This window comes from Oikopleura dioica, chromosome YSR, assembly GCF_907165135.1.
Source record: "Oikopleura dioica chromosome YSR, OKI2018_I68_1.0, whole genome shotgun sequence".
Lineage (NCBI taxonomy): Eukaryota > Metazoa > Chordata > Appendicularia > Copelata > Oikopleuridae > Oikopleura > Oikopleura dioica.
In genome coordinates, this window is record NC_137295.1 from 1,116,776 (window position 1) to 1,131,647 (window position 14,872).

The following is a 14,872-nucleotide window of genomic DNA, read 5'->3' on the forward strand; positions in this document are numbered from 1 at the left end:
CAGCATCATATACAACTCTTCTCTTCCGCCGCGCTCAACATTCTTGCCCGCTACGCCACGCTCACCAATTTTCACACCTCGTCGCTACCATCAACTCCGCTGGCGCGCAGCGCCTGCCACAACGCCACGTTCGTCCCTTACTACTCCGTCGCGCGACTCGATGTCCAACTTCACACATTGCCGCGCCCGGCGCGCGCAGAGCCTGCCAGAGTCAACGCCACTTTCTTCACTTACTACTCCGTCGGGCCACTCGATGTCCAACTTCACACCTTGCCGCGCCCGACGCGCGCAGCGCCTGCCCCAACGTCACTTTCGTCACTTACCACTCCGTCGCGCCCGCCGCTGTCCAACTTCACACCTTGCCGCGCCCAGCGCGCGCAGCGCCTGCCTTACCTCCGCTTTCGTCACTTACCACTCCGTCGCGGCACTCGCCATCCAACTTGACACCTCGCCGCTGCTCCGCGCAGTCAAAAAATGTACAATTTTCTAAAAGAAAAATTATGACGTCACCAACATTCCTCGGCTGCAGAAAAGCAAGGTTTATGGTTTTTATTTTGGAAAACATAAAAATTCCTCAATTAAAGAAAAGTGTTATATTTGGATTCACAGCAAAAGAAAAAATGTCAGTAACTCAATCAGAACAATCAAGCAAAATATGCAAGAACTTGTCTTCGAATTTCAGACGAGTATTCATTCTGTAGCTCGTCAGACCAAGCTTGAACGAAAGTACGATGATACACCAACTAGCGATCTCGGAAGAAAGAATAGTCGTCCAGAAGCTCGCTGTGCTGAGGCATCCAGAGGGTTGGAGAGCAGGCGTCACCTAGTCAAAGAAGCTCTTGACAAACTTGGTCTTGGCAGAATTCATAGAGAATCCAACGAAAACGTCTTGTAAAGCCGCAGTCGAATTGCGGAGTCATGGTTTCAAGTACTGTATAAGTTTCCGCATAAAAACCGATGTAAGCGCCCACTGGTTCTCCCCAACGAAGCCGATACGACGCTGCGCCGACAATCTCTTCGCCATCGTCAAGACCTCCAGTTTCAGCAAAAATCCGAGCAACACGTCCGAGTCTTCGATTCCACTCTTGAAGAGTTTCTGGCTCGTTGAAATTTTCCATAACAAATCGTAGATCATTCATTATCAACAAACAGCGATGATACTGAAGTACTCTGACACTTGAACTCTTGAGGAATTTGCTTACCTTCTGGATCACGAGAAGCCGCCGTATCAGCAGACGCTTTATCGCCAGGGCGCACTGAAATAAAAGTCAGAACTGAAGATATGGAAGCTCAAACTGAGAAAAAACAGCAAACGAGAAAATAAAATGCCACGAAGAAACAGAAGAAGTTGCTACGACTGCGACGACTTTACGAAACGACATCGCCTTCTTGACCCTTCGCATTTATGGTTCAAGGAGACTCTCGAACATGGGGTATTCCAAAAGGACCAAATTGTCGCGACAGCAGATGGAGGCGAATTTTGGATACACGTTGTTGGTAAGAAATCCGGTCAATTAGAATATCTCAACTGCTCGGAACGAGGAATGATATGGTTTAAAATGGAAGACCCTACTTCAAGCGATATCAAGGATTTAAAAAAGGAACTAACCGAATTAAAAAAACAACTGGCATCCCTTGAAGAAACTATGCTTGGCCCCTTCAGAAGCGCTAGTGAACTCGAAATTAGAAATGAACTCAGCAAAATTAGCGACAGTGACTCTAGCGAAAATGAATCCAGCGATACGGTACAGTTAATTATGGAATTTTTGGACATTTTTTGTCCCAAGATTTTCGCAAAAATGTCCAAAAATTTGATACGGGCACTTTTGAAAAGTGTCCCAAGAAAACCCCTTAAAAAAGCAAAAATGTCCAAAAATTTGATGTCCGAAAATTCCATAAAAAACTGTATAAAATAAAAATATCAAAAATTCAAAAAAAAATAAATTAAATAAGAAACATTTTTTTTTCTTATTTCAATATCTTTGACAACAAACAATGCTGACAAGGATGCTACTATTCATATTGACTGATCGATCCATTTCAAAAATCCTCATAACTCAATCCTCAATATTATTATAATTTTTTTTAATCCTCCTCATCGTATTTACTAACAAAAACGTGCAATAATTATAAACTTCTAGCTTTATCTTTTTCATGAGGAGGGGAGTTGTATATATATTATTTCGTAATTTTTATGCGTGTGTAAAAATCTTAGAAAACCAACTGAATTAAAAAATCATTAAAATTTAAAAATAATCAACAGAAAAAGAATCATAAAATCTAACAAAGAAAAACAAAAAGAAGTTACTAACAAAAGTTACCTGTATTTTTCTGTGAAAATTATCGCCACGTTCTTTTCGCTGTATCTCAAATCTATATTTCAAATCTTTATTTTTACATTGATTGCTTAAGCTCTTACCTGTTATCTTTTATGTTTTCTTACTGATTTATTTCGCCTTTTCTCTTGGACTTGGGAGGGATGTGAGATCGGAATTTTCCTCGAGCTCACTTCTCCCTCGTCCCCCTCATCTTTTATCATTAGGCCAGGCACCCCGCGCACAAGAAAAAGCCCTGCACTACCTTTAACAACACACTCTCTGAATTACTGAATAAAACAATAGAACCGGCCAAGTAAGGTTCCCTTTCCTGCAGGAAACAAAGAGAACAACTACGAGAGAAAGTTCAGATCTCTCACTTTCTGGACATTCGGGGATAACAAGGGCGTTCCGTTACTTCGGTATTATTTTTAGATGCAGAGGTAAACGCGAAATTATCATATACAGTACACTCGCACAATTTGGCCCCGCACAATTCGGCCCCTTTTTCGAATTTCGCTAAAACGTTAGAAAATCGCACAATTTGGCCCCCTGACCCTCTTCATTAAAACTAATAATAGAACGAAAGTTTTATTTTATAGATATTTATTGTTTCTTGAAGAAAGACAGAATTGTAGACTGCTTCGTTTTCTTCTGGGTGAGAGTTGAAACTTGGATGGTCGCGACTTCTTCGGCGTCCATGTTTTCTTCGACTTCTTCGGCTTCCTTGTTTTCTTCGTTTTCTTCGACTTCTTTCGGCTCTAACTTCTTTTGACAATCTTTTGACTCCAGTTCTCTTCCATGAAGCCCGAATAACATCATCGCCAACTGTGAGTGAAAGTTCAGCGATTTTTTTAGCACCATTTTCCAAAGATTGTGAGCTCTTATCAGTCAAGATCTGGACCTTCTCTCCTCCATCGTTTGTAAAATGTCGAAGCCATGGGCTTTCCATGCTCAGCCTCGAAAATTTTACTCACTTCCTCCGGCTTCATTTTTTGGATGACGATAATTCGGGTGTACTACAATCTTGTTTCGAGAGAGACATCTAAGCGAGTACTCCCTAATTTCTTCCTTGGCTTGGTTTTTCTCTTCTTCATTTTGAAAAAAAGCGCAAGAAATAATCTATCTCTAGGTATCTTACATATCGCAAAAACAACTATTAAAGAACTATTAAAGAAAGGCTTAAATTTAGAAAGTTCGTATGCAACATGTATTATGACTCATAATTTATGAGTGACGGAAACTGATGCGGTTCGTACTCGACTGTCAAGCCTGAAAAAAGAAAATTACGGTATGTATAGAAATCAATGCAAGGCAAATCGAGTCCATTTTGGTTAGAGCAAATTTTTGAGATGAGGTCCGCATTTTTCGATGTCGGTGACTTAGAAACAGAACTAGCAATGACGTCTTTAACACTGTCCCTGAATAGCGTCCAGTGTTGTATAAGTGAGGTTTCGAAAATTTTTGTTCCAAGGTTTCTTTCGTCACGACATTCACTTTTGAGCAAAGATTTTATCATTCCTTCTTCGTGTTATATGCTAACTTTTAGATTCGCAATATCCTTTGCGGCCTCATCATCACAATCGTAACTATCTATATCGGTTCCCTTGATTTCAGATTTAAAGTACTCACTCTATGGTGTTCATATCCTAGTCCCACTGCATCACCTCCCATGAGTCCGGCAACTACTAATGGAACCACTATTTCCCCAAATTGCCTTCTTTGTCGGTGCAAGATTCTCGAATCTTGGACGATAAGGGGGTTTATTTCGACAATTCCGATATCGTCGCAATTTTTATCAGTATGGGTTTCCTTATTGTCTATCAAAATAGTTGTTTCCTGGTGCCCTGGGCCCGAATATAAATAAAAACTAAGTGTGTAATTTTTCGACAATTTACTCATGTCAATAGGCTGAAGAACAGGCGCATCAAGAAACAAATATTCCTCGTTTCCTTCTACGGAAATATCCCTTAGTGACAATTTATCTCCATCGGGCGTGATTGATTTCATTTCCCCGAAACGATTTTCCTGTTTTTCTAGTTGGACCATTATGTAGTTAGGATGCTCTTGCACAACAAACATTTATTGAAGAGTTCTAACCTGCCCGTTAATGACAACTAGAACCTAGTTTAAGTACAGTGACGGGGTCTCTATCCGTCATTTTACCAAGAATTGATGAATCCTTTATTTCAATAGTATCAGTATCTCTCCCTTGAAGGTGATTTCTACGTTCGTTGCCTCCACCCATTTTAAAAACAGTATTATGAGATTCTCGCTAGATTCCTTGAATTAATTCGAATTTACCAGGCGCAAATGGCGGCGGTTGGGTTTGCGTCCAATCCGCAGTTAGTTTATTGAACCGATCTATGGCAACTTCCGTTCAGTTTGTTCTGGTCGAAAACCAGCCTTGTAAATTAATTTTATCATTGATGACTATGCACCGCATTTTTAGAGCTAAGTCAGCCTCGGTTACATCAGAAACCAAGTAGCTGTCTATTGTGTCTTTTGAAAGAAAAAACGTATTCGCGATAACTAATCCTAAAGAATTAAGTAAAGCTAGAAACAGCCCCATTTCCGAGACCGTAAATTATACTTTGGGACGTGCGGAGTAGAATCGATCTTCAAATTCCCGGTGTCAAGTGGCGAAGGTGCAATTTCCTTTAGGGGGTTTTCTACATTGTTTTTAAGATAACCGTTTTCGATAAAGAGACCTTTATTCATAAGTGTTTATATGTCAACTTCGTCAAGCTTGATCCTAAGCAAATTTCTACGATTACGTTTAGTGCGATGGCCAGTAAGAACGTGTTGAAGTTGATAAGATCCGAATTGTAAAATTTTCATGACCCGGTACGGGCCTGTGTTATGGCGAGTGTGTCCTCATTTACTTAGCTTTCTGTTTACTGCATCGCATGATATGCCGTGTCAATTGGTCACCTTGAAAATGGCAACCCGGATTTGGACAAACTTCTTTTTGGGCGCTAATTCTTTCGTTATGAATGATCAGAAGCGGCCAGATGACTGTATCTAAATTCTTGTCTCCGTCATCGACCAAAAGACGTAGAGGAGTATTTTTGTATTTTTTCTTTTTCGTGTGGAAAAGACGCGCATTTGGCGGGTCGTCAAGAACGTAAAGCTAAATGTCTTTTTCTAGCGCGAAACTGAGATTTTTGAGGTCGCGGAATCGAAGTGGGTGAAAACCAGGCACTTTGAAGTGTTCTTCTATACTTCGAATTTTGAAACTAAAAACAGATAAAATTTGATCTTGAAAAATGCTCACTTACGCAACTTGTGAGTGGCACGTGATTTGACCAATGTATTTTTTCTCCAAAGCCTGTATAAGTAGCTGATTGTCTAACCAGAACAACCAAATGTCCTCACTATCGACTTGAAAATAAACGGCTCGCTCACTGATCAGGAAAAAATTATCAGGGAAGAATGTTTTATTTTTGCGGTCGTAGACAATCGCGCAGAAGTTGACTTCAAAATAGTGCTCCATTTCTGTGATCGAATGGTGGGCCAATGAATTATGGAGCTGGCGGAGCAGTAGCCATCTTTCTTGTTTTCTTTTTGAACCAAAATAATCTACAGGGTTGTCTCCGAATCCGATAACCGCGGCCATAAGCAAAAAGGGGTTGAATCCATCTCTTTTTCTCTCTTTCTTCACTAAAGAGCGTTTTTGCCAATATTTTCCAAATTTTGTTATCTGAAAAAATCCCAACTTTAGAGCGTTTTTAGGAATTTTTAATTAATAATTAGAATGACGTTTATTTCAACCTGAAAAATCATTGAAAAAAATTGTTTTCTACGCTTTTTTCTCAGGTGAAATCATAGCCTCTGATTCAAAGATCGTAATTTTTTATCATAAATAGGTAAAAATGACCTCAGATGCATTTTTAGAGTTTTGGAAAAATTCTTTTATGCATTTTCATTCATCATTTTTTCCCACTGTCATCCTAGTTTGATCGTTAATTTTCTAACTTAAGAGCGTTTTGGTCTACCCTTGTCATCTGAAAAACGCTCTTAAGATGGAAAACGACGGTTTGCGTTGTTTTTAAGATTTTACTTGATTTCACGTCATTGTATCATACAAAATCACTGACGGGATGAATCATCTGATAACATTATTAATCTGATACTGATAAGGCATATTAACACGTGATTAATTTAGATGTGCGCATATTAACACGTGCGTAATTGAAAGTAACGGCGCGTATCACGTGTTCGCTCATATGGGTTTTCAAGAACCCGACCCATGCACGGACCAGGTGCAACCACTTGAAAAAGCGCGTAAATCTTCGGACCAATATATACTACTGGCATCGAATTAAAAGATTTATTTTTCTCTTCCGATCCCCCGGGGACATAAAGCTTCAACAACCGCTTTAGTCACCAGTAAGAGTGGGACTCGGCTTGGGCAAGACTAGACAAGACTCTGGGCCAGACTGATCTCTCCCTATCCGAAGGCCTGAGGTAGCGGGGCGTGCTCAGCAGCGCCGGGGGTCTACCCGACGGCCTTGCACACTCCTCCACACTCACTCCTCGATGACATTTTTCAGATCGGGAGGGGATCCCTTAATTCGGGTGTAGGGCGGGTACGTTCGAAATTTCGAACGCCGTTGGAGATTTTTCGAAATATTTCTGAAATTGCTTATAAAAATGAGCTCATATGCGCTCCGCGCCTGATTTGTAAGAAAACCCTCCCATAATGATGCCAACTTCCTTTACTTACACGATTTCTATGGTTTCAGCTCATATTTTGGTAAAGATTTTTGGAAATTTCAAGCGCCGTTCGAAAAATGGGCCCAAAAACCGATTTCGAACGTAGCCGCCCGCCACCCCTTAAATCTCGTCGTTTTCCATCTTAAGAGCGTTTTTCAGATGACAAGGGTAGACCAAATCGCTCTTAAGTTGGAAAATTTACGATCAAACTAGGATGACAGTGGGAAAAAATGATGAATGAAAATGCATAAAAAGAATTTTTCCAAAACTCTAAAAATGCATCTGAGGTCATTTTTACCTATTTATGATAAAAAATTACGATCTTTGAATCAGAGGCTATGATTTCACCTGAGAAAAAGCGTAGAAAACATTTTTTCAATGATTTTTCAGGTTGAAATAAACGTTATTCTAATTATTAATTAAAAATTCCTAAAAACGCTCTAAAGTTGGGATTTTTCAGATAACAAAATTTGGAAAATATTGGCAAAAACGCTCTTAAGTTGGGCGCTCTTAAGATGGAATCGGAAGAGACGATTGTTTATCCTCTCACTACAAAAAACGTCTCTTTTGAGACTAAAAGTGCTCATATGCAGCATATGATATGCTTAGGGCAGACGCACAAAAATCAACCCCAAGAAAGCATCAAGGTAGAAAGCTTAAACTTCGGGACATAATGTAGTTCGACCAAACTAAAAAATTGCTATTGAAAATTTTTTGGTCTGGTCACGTGGTCACCTAATAAAGGCCTCCGAAAAGCTAAAAAGCTTGACGACCTTGAACGCCTGATCAAGGTCGATCAGCTCATACCTCAGAAGAAAGAGCTCAAAAAGTTATATAAGTATTATACTAAGTAGTAAATAATATTTTTGGTGGCGCAATCACGTGAGGCGGTAGAAGGGAAAGAAGCCCCAAAAAATGGGTAAAATATGGAAAAATCAAGCTTCCACGGGTTCATTGTTTTGTTGTTTTGGACGTTTCAGCGAGCTCTTCTGCCTCACGTGATCGCACCACCAATAATATTATTAGCTCTGTCAAAATAACTTTTTGAGCTCTTTCTTCTGAGGTATGAGCTGAACGACCTTGATCAGGCGTTCAAGGTCGTCAAGCTTTTTTAGCTTTTCGGAGGCCTGTGTCACGTGACCACAGGACCAAACCAAAAAATTTTCAATAGCAATTTTTTAGTTGGGTGGAACTACATTATGTCCCTAAGTTTCCGCTTTCTACGTTGATGCTTTCTTGGGGTTGATTTTTGTGCGTCGGCCCTAGGTTTGTTTCAAAAATAATTTTGTTTGACTTTAATAATTTCGCGAAAAAAATTTGAAAAAACTCGAAATTCTCGCGTTCGCGTGAGGAGAAATTAAAAATTGTGTGCGTGATCGCAAAAAGGGCTCACACTGACTATGTCGCCAAATGTCGCCGAATGTCGCTGAATGTCACCAAAAATAACAAAAACACCATGTTCTCGAAAACTTCCATTCTTGGTCATAATATCGTTTTCTTTTAAAAACTGTTCTGATCGTTAAAAATATACAGTGTGAAGCACTTTTAAGGCGGACCATTTTAAGGCCACTTTTTCGGTAAATCCCTAAATTCTGTCATCCTAAAAATCCACTTTAAGGCCACTTTTTTCAATTTCTCCTTATTGCCTTAAATTTTGATTTCCTTTATACTTCTCTTATAAATATTTAGAAGATTAATTTTAAGATCCTATTTTATTTTTACTGAAAATTAATATTCTGTACTTAAAATTTCATTCAATAAACATACAAACCTACGGGAGGAGGAATGATGTGGGGCGCTGTACAGCCTCGTACAGTAAATTCGTAATTTTAATAGAAATTCACATAAAACTAGCCATTAGAAACCTAAACAAAACATCCCGTCGGGTAATCGTTGTGCGCTTCGCGCCTGCAAACTATGCAGTGCATAGTAGGGAACTCAAAGATTAAGTCTCTCAATTTTCGCGGCTCTGTCATTTTTTAGAGTGATTCAATTTCGATAACAACATATTTTTCTTTTGTGAGGCTATTTTGAACGAAACGGCGACATAGTCAGTGCGTCCCGCAAAAGGGATAAAATTGCCGACGGGCGATTTTAGTACAAATCCGACAATAGCACAAATCCGAAAATAGTACAAGGGCCAATTTTAATAAGGAGTAAAAATTTCAAATCCTTAGCCCCCTTTTTATTGTCTCATTGGAATGCCCATAAAAAGTTGCACTAGAAAACATGAGGTAAAGTGACTTAGTCATCGATAATGACGTCATTAGCGATGAGTAAAGTCCGAGATTTTCTAAACTTTCGGACGCTCTTTTTCCTAAAATATTTTTCGGTAAAATACATTAGATACAGGGTTTTGACCGTCTTAGGCCACTCTATGCAGGCAACCAAAAATGAAAAAATTTGAGTTGAAAAATTTTTTCATCTCTAGAAAAAATAGTTTTACATTAGTGATCAGATTTATTTTTCCAGGCCTGCATAGAGGAGCGTAAGACGATCATTTTCCATCTTCGAACTCTAATTTTCCTTCAGTAGAATAAAAATGAGAGCGTCCTAAAGTTTTGGGACTTTTGGAACTTCAGTCAATGTCTGTGACGTCATCGGACATGACTCAGCACACAAGACCACTTTTTCTGGAATAACTTTTCATGCTGTTTCCAATGAGCTAAAATAAGGGGGATTTTGGTTTTAAGTTTTCAACTTCTTATTGAAATTGGCCAAGTCCGACTTAAGTACAAATATTTTTGCTTTTACTATTGTCGGATTTGTACTAAAGTCGGATTTGTACTATTGTCGGCCCTTTTTGCGAAAAATCTCTAGAATGCTCATTCACCACCGGGACTTCGGACAAATTTTGCATTGTAAAATGTCCAAACGACTGAATGACGGATGAGAGTCCGTCATTCAGGAATGATAATCGCGGTACTAAATGCGTCACTTTTTCGAAAATTTGTACTAAATGCGACGCTTTTCAAAAATTTGTACTAAAGTCGGCACTTTTTGTCAAAAAATTATAAAAAAGCGAAACATTTTTTGCATTACTGTGGTGTGTGGAGTTGCTGCACTCTTAGCGGGTGCTGCGTTGCTGCACCCTGACCCGCACTTTTTCTATTGTTTTCTTCTAGAAGTAGCAAAGTGAGTGCTGCGTTTCTGCACCTTTTACCGGCTGTCTAGGGGTGCAGCAACTCCACACACCACTGTAAGACTTTGCTCCCAGATGATTATTCAAAAAAGAGAAGCCAAACACACATACCGCTATTCTTTCGCTTAGCCAATCAAGGGCAAAGTTAAGTGCTTTTCGGGAATTTTGTGGTAATAAAACCAAGAAAGCCGGCAAATATCCAAACGATATGAGTTGTCTCCATTTGCCCAAGATTTTCTTCAGTCTGATTTCGGGTATCGCCGATATGAATTACAGTGGGTTGCGCAGGTAGTTGCCCTAAAGTGGTGTGTAAAGTGCGGGTGAAGGGTCAACCAATCCTGCAATCACTTTGAGCGAGTCTAGAAAGGAACAATAGAAAAAGTTCCCGCTGAGTTGGGACGCTTTTCGCGCCCGCCGAAATGGTGGCTGCGATAAGCGCCCCGGAAAAGCGCTTTCTCCTCGAGCGAGAATGGCCGCCAAGTTGAGACGGGTGGCGCTAAGAGGACCGTCTCAACTCAGCGGGAACTATTGTAACATAAATTGATTGATCCTATAACTTCATTTAATTGGCGTCTTAACCAGTGTCCGATAATTTGAGCTAACGATTAAACTCATATTGGCTAGACGCTCAAATTTTCTCAAATTGAGAACTCAAAAGGACTTGAGAAAACATTTTGAGAAGATTTTAGAGTTTGCTTGAGAGCAGGAAAATCTCATGAGTTTTCAAAATTCAGATTGAGCGAGCGCGCTGATATGCCCGCCGGTTGGCCCGGCGGCGAGTCGGCCCACCCACAGCGGATCATTTTTCACATCGTAGGCCCGTTGCGTAAGGCTGCGCAGTTACAAAAATCGTCCGCCCCGCCTAGACTGTCTCGTGGACCGCGAGCGCCACCTTAAAATTTGATTTCTCATGCGAGCTCTCATCTCTGACCTCAAATTAAAGAACTTGAGTTCTCAAGCTTTGTTTCCTTGAGTTTAAGCGTTAGTTCAAATTATTGGACCCTGGTCTTAACAGTCAATCCCGGCTTCAAAACTTTTATCCCAGCTTTCCTAGCGTCAATCATGGTGGCTCAAACGTCAATCCTGGTATCTACAGCGTCCATCCCGGCTTTTTCGATGGCGATCCGGGTGTCACTTACTTCAATCCTAGCTTCTCAGACGTCAGTCCCGTTGTCAATCATAGCTTCTCAAATGTTGATCATTATTGCTAAAACCAAGTCAAAATTATATATATATACGGTATATGTATTGTGATGTTTTATTCCGAGTACTTTTGTCCATAAGGACATCATCAGGGCTAAGAAAACAGTAAGATAGAGAAAATTAGAAGGTGCTTACTGAGAAAGGCGCATGGCCAGACTGATTTGAAAATAAAATAACAGTCGAAAACAAGACAAAAACAACACCAAGTTCAGGCAAGTTTTGCAGGTGGAAAGGGAGCGAGCAAATCGCCCCATAACTCTCAAGTCAAATTGTTTTGAAAAGGAGTCAGCAGGAGCAAGGATTTTTACGAGGGAGCTCCTTTTTCAGGGTGATGGAGCAGGCAGTGTTTCAAATTTGTGTTTCCCTATTTCCCTAAAATGGGAAACAGTTTCCCTGTTTCCATTTTTGACAGGGAACCGGGAAACAGGGAAACACGCATTTCTTCTGAGAGTGGGAAACAGGAAAACAGGGAAACAGCCATTTTTCAAAACAGGAAAACAGGGAAACCAGAGTTCGAAATCTAAGGGAGTAAATTTGGGAGCACGTAGGGAGCAGCAGCACAGGTTTCCAGGGCTGGGAGTAAATTGGGAGCTCCCAATTTCAAAAAATTTTGAAAATCAACAATTTTTAGTCTAGAATCTAATCTGCGCACCGAAAAATGAGAAACGCTGACTTTATAGTATTTTTCTTAGAAGAGACGTTTTTTTTGACTAGATATATTTATAAACGTCTCGTTTGAAATTTCATATAAATAAATTGCCAAAATAACATCTAGTTTGTATTTAATTTTAAAATTTAAATTTAAATAAAATTTGATTCAAATAAAAAGCCTAGAATTGACCTAGATTTGGTTATATACTTTCAATAAGAAAACATTGAAGTCATTCACCAAATTCGCCTATTTGCCATAATGCCTATTTATACTTTCTTAATCATCGCTATATTATATTTTTTTTTTAATAACCATACAACGATGGTGTTGCTACTTAGAGTTTATGTTACAAAATGAAAAAATTTCAAAAATTTTTGAAATTTGAAAAAAGGGAGCAAAATTGGGAGCTCCAAAGGGAGCTCCCTTTTTGGGAGCAGGAGCACAGGTTTTTACGAGGGAGCTCCCTTTTTCCAGGGTAAGGGAGCGGGAGCACGAATTTTCTACCAGATTTCGAACTTTGAGGGAAACTGTTTCCCTGTTTCCCTATTGATGATTTTTTTCTGAGAGCCCCCGTTTCTATCAAAAACCCTCTCTAGAATGCAGTTTTGTTCGATGGCACTCGATGTACCGCATTGACGGACGTACCGCATCGATGGATGTACCGCAATTGCGGTACATCGATTGTTTTGCAGAAATGCGGTACGTCGATCGTTTTTGCCGTCAAATTTCCAGAACGCGCTTATTGGTCAGTGAAGATGCGGTACGTCGATCGTTTTTCATTCCTTATGCGGTACATCGATCGTTTTTAGGTTTCAAAAAGTAATTAAGGCTTTCAATTTGAAAGTTTCAAATCTTACTTATGAATTCCTGGTCGACCCCCTGTCAGCCGAAGATAACAGCCCAAAATTTTAAAGTTTCAAAGAATTTTTAAAGACTGTTACTGTAAATATCCAGCCCTGATTTTAGGACCTATTAGGCCTTAAAGGCCATTTTGATTATAAAAGGAGTGCACATTCTTCAATTTTGAGCCTAACCTTGCGCTCGATGCCAAATCGGACGATCTACGATCATCAGGCGTTCTGTAGGGAAACCAGGGGACGTGCATGTTATGTCCCCGAATGTCCCCGATTTTATTTTTTATAAAAAGTAAAATTATTTAGCAAATATTTTTGTTCTAGAAACTCAACAGTAAAAGGCGCGAAAAAGATGTTTGACCTGTCAGTTAAAGGAGTTTTCTTGGACGCACTGACTTTGTCGCCTAATGTCGCCATTTTGTTCAAAATAGCCTCAAATTAAAAAAATTCGCCGACATAGTCAGTGTCAGCCGGTCGTTCGGGACGTTCGGGGACATAACATGCGTCTACTGTACAAGATGGTTACTTAGCATTTTGTTAATGCATTCGTGGTTTTAGTTTCAGCAATTTTTTGGACAATTTTGAGAAACCGATTTCAAATCGCTCAATAAAGAAAATATTAAAATATAAATGAAAAAAAGAAAAGAATTCGGATTGCTTTTTAGGCAGGATTGCTTTTGAAGTAAGAATTGTTCGACGTTGATTGAGGTGCAATGAAAGTTTTATCTGGACGACTATATCCTAAAGGCTAAGCAATAACCTGCATAACCAGTAATTTATCTTTAATGGGTTTACTTTCAAGCTGCGACTCTTCACGCGCATTTGTATTGACAAGTTCAAAATACGCTTTTTCGGCAATTCTATCATAAGTCTGATGAGACATATTTACATGTGTGGCGTAAAAATGAAAGAAGTCAAATAAATATGCACTCTAGAAAGTAAGATACCGTGGTTTTTCATCTTAAGAGCGCCCAACTTAAGAGCGTTTTGCCAATACAGTCCTTGCGCACAATTCCGGAACTTTTTTTTCCAGCGAAAATCGCAAAATGTCCGGAATTGTGCGGATTTCGAGATAAAATTTTTCTTCTCTAAAAAGTCTGTTTTCCATATTTTGTCATCTGAGAAAATCCAAACTTAAGAGCGTTTTTAGGAATTTTTAACCCCATGCGTCTCGGTCAGAGCACCCCTGTGCGACTCGCGTGGGAATTTTTTCACCCGCCCATCTAGAACAATGTTGTGCATTATTTTACGCTTCTTCAGAGCAAAATGAGCTGACTCTCGTGTTATCACAGTCTGGGAGACAGATAATCTTTAATTTTCGGTGTTTTTAGTCGAGCTAGAGATTGTAATTTTGTAATGTACACAATGTAATAATTTTCATGTTCTCGAGTCGAAAACGCACCAGCTTCAAAGCGTTCATTGGATTCTCTAGACAAATTTTATGTTCTCGAGACAAAATGGTCATTTTCTACTATTTTTTACGATTAACTCGATGAAGAAAAATACTAACATATCATTTTTATAGTTTTAGCAGATTGGAAATCTGACGTTGATTCTTATTCTTTTTGAATTTTCTGATTTGGACAAAATTGGCCGAGAAATTTGCAAAAAAGGGGCGCGGGGAAAAATTGATTAATAATTAGAATAACGTTTCTTTCAACCTTAAAAAATAGGTAAAAATGACCTTAGATGCATTTTTAGAGTTTTGGAAAAAGTTCATTTTTCGTCTTTTGCCGAAATATTTCTAGAACGCGTTTTTGGCAAGTGAGGATGCGGAACGTCGATCGTTTTTGTGAAAATGCGGTACATCGGTTGCTTTTCGCCTTCAAAAAGTGATAAAAGCTTTCGACTCTTACTTATGAATTCCTGGTCGACCCACCTGTCAGCCGAAGATTACGGCCCATTTTTTAAAGGTGTAAAGAAATTTTTGAAGACTAAAACAAAAAAATGGTCATTTTTTGTTCAGAAGAAGCTATATCATATAGGC

General features: G+C 39.3%; 1 long non-coding RNA gene across 1 annotated transcript in view; it reads right to left on the reverse strand.

Moving 5' to 3' along the window:
- LOC145710780 (uncharacterized) overlaps positions 1-13,759 on the reverse strand; it is a 99,802-nt gene extending 86,043 nt beyond the window's left edge. The window contains exon 1 of the long non-coding RNA XR_014135079.1: positions 13,646-13,759. This is a non-coding gene — a long non-coding RNA (uncharacterized LOC145710780). The remainder of the gene's footprint in view (positions 1-13,645) is intronic.
- Positions 13,760-14,872: the final 1,113 nt, after the last annotated feature.